The sequence below is a fragment of the Dioscorea cayenensis genome, chromosome 2 (genome assembly GCF_009730915.1).
Source record: "Dioscorea cayenensis subsp. rotundata cultivar TDr96_F1 chromosome 2, TDr96_F1_v2_PseudoChromosome.rev07_lg8_w22 25.fasta, whole genome shotgun sequence".
In the NCBI taxonomy this organism is placed as follows: domain Eukaryota; kingdom Viridiplantae; phylum Streptophyta; class Magnoliopsida; order Dioscoreales; family Dioscoreaceae; genus Dioscorea; species Dioscorea cayenensis.
Genome location: NC_052472.1, coordinates 8213758 through 8225093, shown reverse-complemented (window position 1 = coordinate 8225093; position 11336 = coordinate 8213758). Strand labels below are relative to the sequence as shown.

Genomic DNA, 11336 nt, shown 5'->3' with positions numbered 1-11336 from the left:
CTGCCACTCTGTTTGAAGTTAGAAGATCTAACTTCTTACTCAAATTTTCCAATGAAGTTACCGCATCTATTTCATGGAGACCGGCCACCTTTTTCTTCTCCCTAGCATTCCATTGGTAGCTATTTAGCCCCATTTCCTCAATTAATTGACAGGCCTTTTCTGGGGTCATGCTACCTAAGGTACCTCCTACTGCGGCATCCAAGAGTTGCCTTGTACTCGGATTCAAATAGTTGTAAAAGGCCTGAACAATCATCCACTCCAGAAATCCGTGTTGCGGGCATTTTCTCAGGAGTTCCTTGAACCTTTCCCATGTCTCGAATAGAGACTCCAATTCCAACTGAACAAAGGATGAGATCTCATTCCTAAGCTTTGCAGATTTTTCGGGAGGGAAATAACGGGCAAGAAAAGCTTCTACCATCTCCTCCCATATGGTAATCGATGCTCTAGGTAATTAGTGTAGCTACTGCTTCGCTCTCCCCTTTAGGGAAAATGGGAAGACTCTCAACTTGATGGCATCATCTGTTACTCTGTTTATCTTCAACATATCACACACCTCGAGAAAACTCTCTATATGACTGTTTGGATCCTCATCAGCCAAACCGTTGAACTGTGCAGATTGCTGCAACATGTGGATGAATGCCGGCTTCAGCTCAAAGTTCTGAGCTGTAATCGGGGGATGCACAATGCTCGATTGTGTCCCCAACACTGAAGGTCTGGAATAATCAGATAATGTCCACTGTTGCTCGTTCTGTTCTGCCATGTTTTCAGATCTTTCCACATCCAAATCAGCTAAATTAGACTGTTCTTGCACATGCTCTTTCCCTTTTCTTCTAAGTGTACGTTTAAGCTCAGGACCTCCTTCAATCAATATCGAGGGATTCCCTTGGGTCATAATCTGGAGCTGCACACAAAAAGAAAGAAAAAGAAATCAGAACGATGACAGAATAAGAAGATATGAAATAGAATGTATGGTGAAATAGCTAAGAAAACAAAGTTCAAAGTATCTCTAAACACCTATTGCCCGGCAACGGTGCCAAAAACTTGACAAGGTCCCCTTGCGTATATCCCGCAAGTGCACGGGTTTGTCGAAGTAATAATCCCGGATGAGCAGGTATCCAATCCACAGGGAGTAGGGAATAAAAACACTTAATCCGCTTCTTAGCTATGTGAAAGATCAGTAGTGATAAGTGTGACAATGATTCAATTCTCAAAAGTAAAAACAACGAGTAAGAAAGCACGAGTAAAGGAGGAGGTAAGGCAATCAATAAAGATGGGTTACTCGGATAATGCTCTGCCTAGGACAATCATTTTAAGTGCAACAACCCTCTATTATGCTTCCTAATCGATGCAATGGTGAGTCGTGGAAATCCTTAAATACATAGTCCCAAACCTAAGGTCAACTATGCCTAACTCTATACATGTCCCGGAGGAGAGATTAGATAACCTCTCAACCTCGCACTCGAATAGAGTTGCAATGAGCTCTAGGGATTCCAAGTGATAAATCTCTTCCTAATGATAGACCTACCCCTTTGGTCCAGGTGGAAGGTCCCTAACCACAATTAAGCCCTAGATACTAAGATCACCTCAACGCTTCACTCTGTTGCATGCGCAACTAAGCCCTAGAGGAGGGTCATCCCTTAGACCATTCACTCTATTATGGCCGCAAAGAACTCGAGGAACGGAGGCGGAATCTATCAATTTGGAGGGGAAAGGGGACGCACCTGTACCTCTCGACTCATCCTCTCAACCCTCTTCAACCTAGCTTTGTCTAACGCTCGTGGTGTGTCACTCACTCACAAGGTTACCAACAAGAACTCTCAACCCTAGTGTCACTATAGGGGAAATGTTCATACAATCAAGCATTCAAGGTTGGAACTCACAACACACATCAATTAATTGAAAGCATAATAAAGATATTCAATGAAACAAATACATCCTAGGGTTCACAAATACCCAAGTATCCACTAGGGGTTTAGCTCTCCATGGAGCTAAGTACAATCAAAGAAATAGAATGTAAAAGCAATGAATCCATAGAGAAACCCCCATCGATAGTCGTGTCAATGGTCTTGTGGAAAGTCCTCTACTCGTCGTCCAAGGATTCCCTCGTCCGGTATAGGATACGCCTCGACGGGAGCTCCCCTACCAACCTTCTTCCTAAGGAATGATGATGTCAGAGCCGTAGAACCTCTCCAAAACCGTAGCCAATATCTCTCAAACCCCTAGCCGAAACCCTCTCTCAAGTTGGGGAAAAGATGGAGAAAAGAATGCTGAAATTGGGGCTGAATCGGCTTTAAATAGGGCTGGAATCGGGCGACCACACGGGTCTGTGGGTTTTACACACGCCCGTGTGGAATTTGCACATGGGCGTGTATAATTTCTACACGCTAGTGTGGATTCTCTGAATTCCTGTTTTCTCGGCCGGTTGTGAACAGTGCTGCTACAATACTTTCACTACAGTGTTCTACTACAGTACCTGCCTAAAATACTTCCCGAGTGCATACTTTCATCGAGGTAATGCAAACGGGCACACGTTCACGTCATGGATAAGTCCGAATGCTTCTTTAATGATGGACAAGTTGGTGGAGATTTTGTTCTATGTGCATAAGTCCGAATGCTTGAGTGTGACTGCAATTGTGCCCCTCCAAATGGTTGTGCTAACTCAAATACGAGGAGGTTGGCACACACTTTAGCATCTCACACCCGACCTATGTCTTCGCCTTTGAACCTTAGAAAGATTTCCTCCAAAATCGGTGCATTATGATCCACATTGGCTTTTTTTCCTTCATACTCGGCCTCACAACCCTACCTGCATAAAAGTAACATAAAAACACACATATTAGTGTAAAAACCCGAGAAAGGTAATGCTCAACATAAGGAAAGAACGTTTCGCATTCATATCACACAAGCACTTATCAAATAGTTTGGACGATGAGGATCTAAATAATCACATCAAGAATTTCTTTTAAGTGTGCGACATGCTTAAGATCAATGAAGTTACGAATGATGCTATCAAGTTGAGAGCCTTCCTATTTTCCTTGAAAGGGAGAGCAAAGCAATGGCTACATTCATTACCTAGTTCATCGATCACTACATGGGAGGAGATGGTAGAAGCCTTTCTTGCCTGATATTTCCCTCCCGAAAAATCTGCGAAGCTTAGGAATGAAATATCCTTTTTTGTGCAAACAGAATTGGAGTCTCTAGTTGAGACATGGGATAGGTTTAAGGAGCTCCTGCGGAGATGTCCTCAACATGGGTTCCCAGAGTAGATGATCATTCAAACTATTTAAACTATTAATTGTGCAAACAGCAGTTTGAACCCAAGTACGAAGTAATTACTTGATGCTGCAGTAGGAGGTACCTTAGGGATCAAGACACCGGAAGACCCCTAACATCTCATTGAGGAAATGGCTATGAATAGTTATCAGTGAAGCACAAGGGACAGAAAGAAGGTAGCTAGACTTCATGAGATAGATGCAGTTACTTCATTGGCGGCCTAAGTGGAGTCAATGAGGAAGAAGTTAGACACTCTAACTTCTAATAGAGTAATGGCCATAACTACTGCACAGGGTGTGGGGGAGGACAAGGCTCCATATGATTGCCCAATTTCTATTGGTGGTACATCCTCGGTAGAACAAGTGGATTTTGTGGGTAATGCAATGAGAAACCAAGGTAATCCATATAGCAACACCTACAATCCGAGTTGGAGGAGCCACCCGAATCTTTCATTGAGTAATCAAGGGCAATGAAGACAATGGCACTACCGAGTTTCAAGGTTGGAAAATTGGATGACCGATCTAGGGAAGGCTTTAACCAAGTTCATCCAATCATCGGATTCAAGGTTTTAATCGGTTGAAGCCACACTTTGCAACCACACCGCATCATTGCATAACTTGGAGAATCAAGTGGGGCAAATTGCGAAGTCTCTATTGGAGAGACCTCAAGGGAATTTACCAAGCAACACCAAAACCAATCCGAGTGAACATGTGAAGGCTATCACTTCAAGAATTGGTTGTGAGGTTGAAGGTAGAACCCCTAGTAAGAAAACCAATGTGGAAGCACCCGAGGTCGTGGAGGTTGAGGAGAGAACAAAAGGAAAGGAGGTGGCACCGCCACCTTATAGTCCAAGAATTCCTTATCCTTCAAGATTGAAGAAAAACCAAAATGATGAGCAATACAAGAAGTTGTTGGGGTTATTCAAGCAGTTACACATCAACATTCCTTTTGTGAAGCATTGTCCCAAATGGCTCAGTATGCAAAGTTTCTGAAGGATCTCTTGACCAACAAGAGGAAGTTGGAGGAGAGTGCATCGGTGATTCTAGATGCTTCATGTTTTGCGGTGTTGCAAAAGAATATGCCGAACAAGAAGAAGGACCCCGAAAGCTTCATCTTTCCGTGCAACATTAATAACATGGGTGAAGAAATGGCATTGCCTAATTCAAGGGCTAGGATCAACATCATGCCTTATACTTTCTACAAGAAGCTAGGCTTGGGGGAGCCTAGGCCCACTCGGATGACATAGCAATTGGCGGACAGAACAGTTAGACATCCGAGGGGCATCATTGAAGATGTACTTGTGAAGGTAGACAAGTACATATTTCCTATAGACTTCGTAGTGTTGGATGTTGATGAGGATGTCGATGTCCCATTAATACTTGGAAGGCCCTTCTTGTACACTTCCAAAGCTCTTATTGACATGGACGAGCAGAAGTTAACTATACGAGTTAGGGGATTACAAGCTCACATACCACCTCGCAGAAGCCATGTGACATTCTCTAGACTTTGATGACACTCTTTATTTCTTTGACACTACATATGAACTAATAGATGAATATGTACAGGAAATGATGTGTCCGGACCCGTATGAGGGATTACTAGACCAAGGAATGGAGAATGAAGACATGATGATACTTGGTCTAGAGGACAAGGTGCAACCTACCCAGGGATCATGAAGAAGATGCTCCGAAAAATGAAGCACACAAGGAGACATCACAAGAACCACCCCAAGCCTAATGGGGATGAACAAAAATGGAGTAAGGGTAACGAACCCTTGTGCAGTAACAAACTCAATAACTCCCCTCTACCTTCAAAAGACTATGTTCATCATGCTTTCAGGTCATGGGTAAGAGGAAAACCTTCATCCGTGAGCCCCCATGAGGTAAGGTCAGGTATGTCAAGCTAAGTGACGTTAAACAAGGGCTTCTTTGGAGCAACCCAAGTCTTTACTGTTTTTCTAGTTTTTAGTTAGTGTTTCCATAAATAAAAGCCTAAGTGTTGGTGCCTTAATCTTTTACACGCTATTGTTGTGATTTCCTCATGAATCCTTGGTGTTTTCATGTGCTTGATTGTGTGTGGTGAAGTATCTTGGTTGTTTGAGCGTGTTTTTCATGATTCTATGGTTAATTTTGCATAATGTAGATTGGCTTTGAATACTTGTAAATCTGCAAAAAATTTTCTGCAAAGCATGTAATTTTTTCTAAGTTATCTAGAGAAGACACACGGTCATATGGAAATTCCACAGGGGTGTGTGTCTGCCCCTGTGAATGACCTTGTGAAGATCACATGCCCATGTGGAATTTCAACAAGGGCGTGTGTTTCTCTATACAAGTTCAGAGCGCTATCCAGAAGACACAGGGGCATGTGTGTCCCCCTGTGTTTGACCCTGTGAACTACCCACGGGCATGGGTAATTTTGACACGCTCGTGTGATTTCCTACAGAGAGTTCTTTGCCATCCCGAAAAGACACAGGATCATCTTATTGCCCTGTAAATAGCCCTGGGATGATCCATGCCCATGTGGAATTTCCACACGGGTGTGTGAAATACTTATATGAATTTCTCATGTGGATAGAGAGGCCACAGGTGTGCATGCCCCTGTAGGTCGGGCACACCGGCGTGAATAATTTCCACACGCCTGTGTAGACGCATTCAGAGATGTAGTGTGCTATCCCGAGAGCACACAGGGGCTTCTGTCTACCCCTGTGAAGTTCTCTTGTGGAGTCACATGGGTGTGTGTAATTCCCACATGCCCGTGTGGATGTACAGAATTCAAAAGGCCGTGATTTCCTTTATAAATCTATCGAGCCTTTCTCATTTTCATACTTCCAAATGCTGAAGGATCACACACATTCACTCTCTTGACCTTGCACTGTCATTTTAGAGACATTTGACACGAGTTTTCTTGCCAATTTCAAGGTTTTCATCTTCATCTTGTTGGTAAACCCTTATTCTCTTTTCTCTTTGCCATTACTTGATTTTATTTAATTAAACTGGTGAATGTGATTTGATTCTATGCTAAAATGGTTATTAAATGTTTAGAATGAGTTTAGAAATGATTTTTGGGTGTATTTGTGGATTTTTAGCATAGAGGTCATGCGGCTTTCAAGCCCCTTGGATCCACACAAGCGTGTTGAATTTCGAAGAGAAAAGCTTCGACCATTTCATTCCATATTGTGATGGAAGCTCTTGGCAATGAATGGAGCCACTGTTTGGCCCTTCCTTTCAAAGTGAATGGGAAAGCCCTCAAGAGAATTGCATCATCAGAAAGCCCATTGAACGTCAGCATATCACACACTTCAAGGAAGTTCTTGACAATGCCTCTTGCGTATGTCCCGCAAGTACATGGGTTTGTCGAACTAATAAAATCCCAGATGAATGGAGTATTGTATCCACAGGGAGTAGGGAATAAAAACACTTAAATTGTTTCTTAACTAAGTGAAAGATGAAAAGTGATATGTGTGACAAGATGTGAAATAACAAAAGTAAAAGAACTAGAAAGAAAGCACAAGTAAAGGAGAAGGTAAGGGAATCGATATAAATGGGGTACCCAGATATTGCTCCACCTACGACAATCATTTCAAGTGCAAGAACCCTCTATTATACTTCCTAATTAATGCAATAATGAGTCTTGGAGATCCTTGAATACACGGTCCCAAATATAAGATCAACCATGCCTAACTCTATACTTGTCCAGGATGAGAAATTAAATAACCTCTCAACCTTGCACTCGTATAGAATTGCAATGAGTTCTAGGGATTCCAAATGATAAATCCTCTTCCTAGATGTAGACCTAACCCTTTGGTGCATGTGGAAGGCCCTTAGCTACAACTAAGCCATAGGTGTTAAAATCACTTCAACGCTTCACTCCATTGCACCCGCAACTAAGCCCAAGCGGAAGGTCATCCTTTAGCCAATTCACTCTACTATGACCACAAAGAATTTGAGGAAATGGAGGTAGAATAAATCATACCGAAGGGGAAAGGGGACGCTCCGCTACCTCTCGACTCACCCACTCAACCCTCTCCAATCTATCTTTGTCTAACTCTCATGGTGTGTCACTCACTCACAAGGGTTACCAACAAGAACTCTCAACTCTAGTGTCACTCTAAGTGAGTATTCATACAATCAAGCATTCAAGATTGGAACTCAAATAAAACATCAATTAATTGGAAGCATAATAAAGGGGTTCAATGAAATGAATACATCCTAGGGCTCAGAAATACCCAAGTACCCACTAGGTGGTTTAGCTCTCTATGGAGCTAATTACAATCAATGTAAAAGCAAAGAATCCATAAAAAAACCCTTCGATAGTCATGGCGATGGTCTTGTGGAGAGTTCTCTACTCGTCCAAGGGTCCCTTTGTTCGTCCTAGGATACACCTCGCCGGATCGGTGCCGACGAAAGCTTTCCCACTAACCTTCTTTCAAATAGAGTGCAATGTCAAAGCCATAGAACCTCTCCAAATTCCTATGCAATACCTCTCAAAACCTTAGCTGAAGCCCTCTCTCAAGTTAAGGGAAAAGATGGAGAAAAGAATGCTGAAATCGGGGCTAAAATCGGCTTTTAAAGGGCTAGAATCGGCAATCCACACGCCCATATGGACATCCCTGTGGATTTTTCACATGGGCATGTTGAATTAATGCACGCCCTTATGAAATCTCTGTTTTCATCTTTCTTCGGCCTTCTGTGAACAGTACATGCTACAATGTTTTGTTGAAGCGTTTACGTCATAGGTCGCTTTGCTTCTTCAATAACGGACATGTTGGTGGAGATCTTGCTATACATGGACAAGCCGGAATGCTTGAATGTGACTACCCTTGTGCCCCTCTAAATCATTGTGCTAACTTGAATACAAGGAGGTTGGCACACATTCCAGCATTTCAAATCCGACTTATGTCTTCGCATTTGAACCTTCTCAAAATTTCCTCCAATTGGTGCATTTACGATCCACATTGGCTTTTTTCTCTAATATTTTGGCCTCACAACCCTATCTACATGAAGATAACATAAATACACACATATTAGCTTTAAAACCTGATAAAAGTAATGCTCATCATATGGAAAGAACACTTCACATTCTTATCGCACAAGCACTTATCAAACTCCCCCACACTTAAGCTTTTGCTTGTCCTCAAGCAAAAATTAAAACATTATGTGCATAGATGATGGAAATATTAGAAGTTCTTGGCCTTAGGTTCACCAAAGCATACAAAGAGAGCATTCTACAAGTAAGGGAGATTTCAACACTAAATATGAAAAATCAATGCTCTAGCTAAAAACTTGAATCAAAAAGGACAACAAACCCGAAATCGTGCAAGTGTGTGAACTCATTCAAAACAACACAAAGTATACTCCTCAAAGTTCTAAGTACAAGGGACTTATTTATCTACAAACAGTAATAAAATTTCAAAGATGGTAGTAACTTCACACATCCTCTAAGGTAGCCCTTTCCAAAGCGGCCGCTAAGGTGGCTTTCACACTTACGAGGTGGTAGCTCTTTCTACCAGAGTGGTAGCTTTCACTCATCCTATGAGATAGCTTTTTTCTCTCATTAGGGCATAACTAGCATCCAACTTATGAGAGTAGCTTCATACTTCATAGATGGTAGCTCTTTCCACCCAACAAGCACAAATAAGCAATAAAACTATTTTGTTCTTTCTTTTTATTTCACCATTTTTTTTCACAAATAACAAAAGAAACAACAATAATTAGTCCCTTTAACATCGAACATGAGTTTCCAAAAGAGTTTAAAGAGTGAGTAGTGCAACAAGTGTCAATCGGGCAAAACTTCCTACAATCATTGCAGCTAAGGTGAACCGCCATTCTCTATGTGAGCATATATATCAATCAAAATTAATATAAAAGAGATGTGTGCACTATGAAACTCCCTCCCCCCCTCCCATACTTAAGTTGTACATTGTCCCCAATGTACACATGCAAGGCTCACTCATAATGTACATTAATCAAGAACATATGTGGGAGAAGAAATCAAAACAATACTCCCCTGACTCCTAGTGTTGCATTTAATGGAGCTAAATCCTTGGGGTTGTTGTTCCAACGTGTTGTGAAGCACACAAGGCCAAGTGCCGAAGCACTATTGGCCGTGCCCATGACAAAGTCGCAATTCCCATAATGACAAGACCATCTACACATATACACGATGGGGTTTAGTAAAGCTCAATATAACAAAAACAACTCGAGTATATAAAAGATAAGGTAGTGAATACAACTCGAGAACAAAAAATGAAAATAAACTCAGGAGGAGAGTCCTTTCTGAGTATACAAGTCCGGAATAAAAATCTAGAAGTAATAAGATGAAAACAAAGTCAAGTGTCGGTGTCATCTACTTTTTGCTCTGCTACTAATGTTGGTGCTAGATCAAAGGGTGTCGGTGGAGGTGGTGATGGTGATGCTGGAGGGGCCGGAGATCTGCCAATCAATAACTGATGTAACACGTCGAAACGGGCCACCATCTCGGTATACTGTGCTGACTGTGTAGCCTGAATCTCAGCAATCTCTGCTCAGACCTCACCGACCTCTGTCCGTATCACCCCCACAGCACTCTTAAGCCTCTCAAAGCAATCATGGGCAAGAGATGGTGAAAACATGTGAACTAGGGAGTGGGTCCTCTGCCACCGGAGGTGCCTTGGTCTCCATTAGTGCTTGCTGAGGCTCGGGAGAAAGGCTGAGGAGCCTTGGCATCATCACCCTCATCCTCAACTATCTCTGGAGCTGGTAGAACCAAAGCATAAACTCCTATCCGAACCCTACGGACCATACCCATCAATCTCATCATCTCTAACTCGAGGGGTGCTGGTATTATCGTCTTCTCGGTCCCTCTTATTATGTCTCGTAGATCCATCCCCAAGATGAGTCTAGTAATGTATGGGCCCGAGAAAATGACACCCAGCCTGGGATACTGTCCTTGATGCTTCAGATACTCTGCTAAAATGTGTCCCAAATGAACCGGCTCGTTCCGTACCATGGAGTATAAATATAGAAGTTCCTGCTTGCTTAGGACTCCCGTGCTATCGCCTCGACCGTTCACCGAACTACTTAGGATGGCGTTGAGATATCTGTAACTCGGTCAAGAAAGGCATGAGGCCTTTGACACTCCTGGTTCATACCACCCCTTACCACATAGTATTTTATACGTCTCCTGGGGGATAAGCCTCCCATCATGTCAATTGGCAGATCCTCATACTCCTTCGTCTTAGTGTACTCCTCATCATATAAACCAAGCCTAACCGAGAATTGTGTAACGCTCATACTATGATGCTGCCCAAAACCTCTGAACTGAATGGCACCAACGCTATCCAAGTTAGCATAAGAATGGTCAAACTCGAATGAGGCGAGCACCTCTAATGTCAGTAGGCGGATAGCAGGGTCATGAATAATCAACAACTTGCGCCAACTACCCACCAATAGTAGCTTCTCAACCTCATCAGCCATGTCATGTGCTTGTTGTGCCTCCCTAATTGAGTTTACATCCGGGATTCATGTTTGACAAAACTTAAGCTTTGCTAGTGGCTAAATTCGAGCTCGATGCTCGGGAAGTGTGAATTCCATGCTTTCCGATTCAGGAGTAGGCTCTCTAGGATGTTTACCAGTTGCCTTCTTCGATCTACGGGGCCATACTACATGTATTGGAAGGAAATCAATCAGATTTATTCATAACTCAATACTGCAGGAATCCACACTGGCGTGCGAAAATTCCACTCGCCCGTGTGTATTCACGGGGCGTGAAAACCGCACGGCCCTGGTGGCAAATTCCACAACTGCACCTCTATCTCACTTCCAGAGCTTGTCAAAAACAAATCATAATCATTCTAGCAAGAAACTAAGGCACATTAGCCAGTTTAAACAAAGAAAATTGAATAGAATCAAAGAAAATCGATGACGAGAGAAAACAAGGGTTTACCGATGAGATAAAGTTAAGACCATTGAAATCAGCAAAATACTCAATTATTCGACTCAAAAATCAATAGTGGGAGGTCGGGAGAATGTCGGAGAATGTTTTCTGAGTGTTTAAAGGTCTACTGATTAATAGGGTTTAAACGA

General features: G+C 42.5%; 2 non-coding genes across 2 annotated transcripts; one reads left to right on the top strand and one right to left on the bottom strand.

Moving 5' to 3' along the window:
* Window positions 1–263: 263 nt before the first annotated feature.
* LOC120281951 lies at window positions 264–370 on the top strand. The gene has a single exon (XR_005542847.1). It is a non-coding gene; the product is annotated as a small nucleolar RNA R71 (small nucleolar RNA).
* Window positions 371–3149: 2779 nt separating this feature from the next.
* LOC120281056 lies at window positions 3150–3256 on the bottom strand. The gene has a single exon (XR_005542485.1). It is a non-coding gene; the product is annotated as a small nucleolar RNA R71 (small nucleolar RNA).
* Window positions 3257–11336: the final 8080 nt, after the last annotated feature.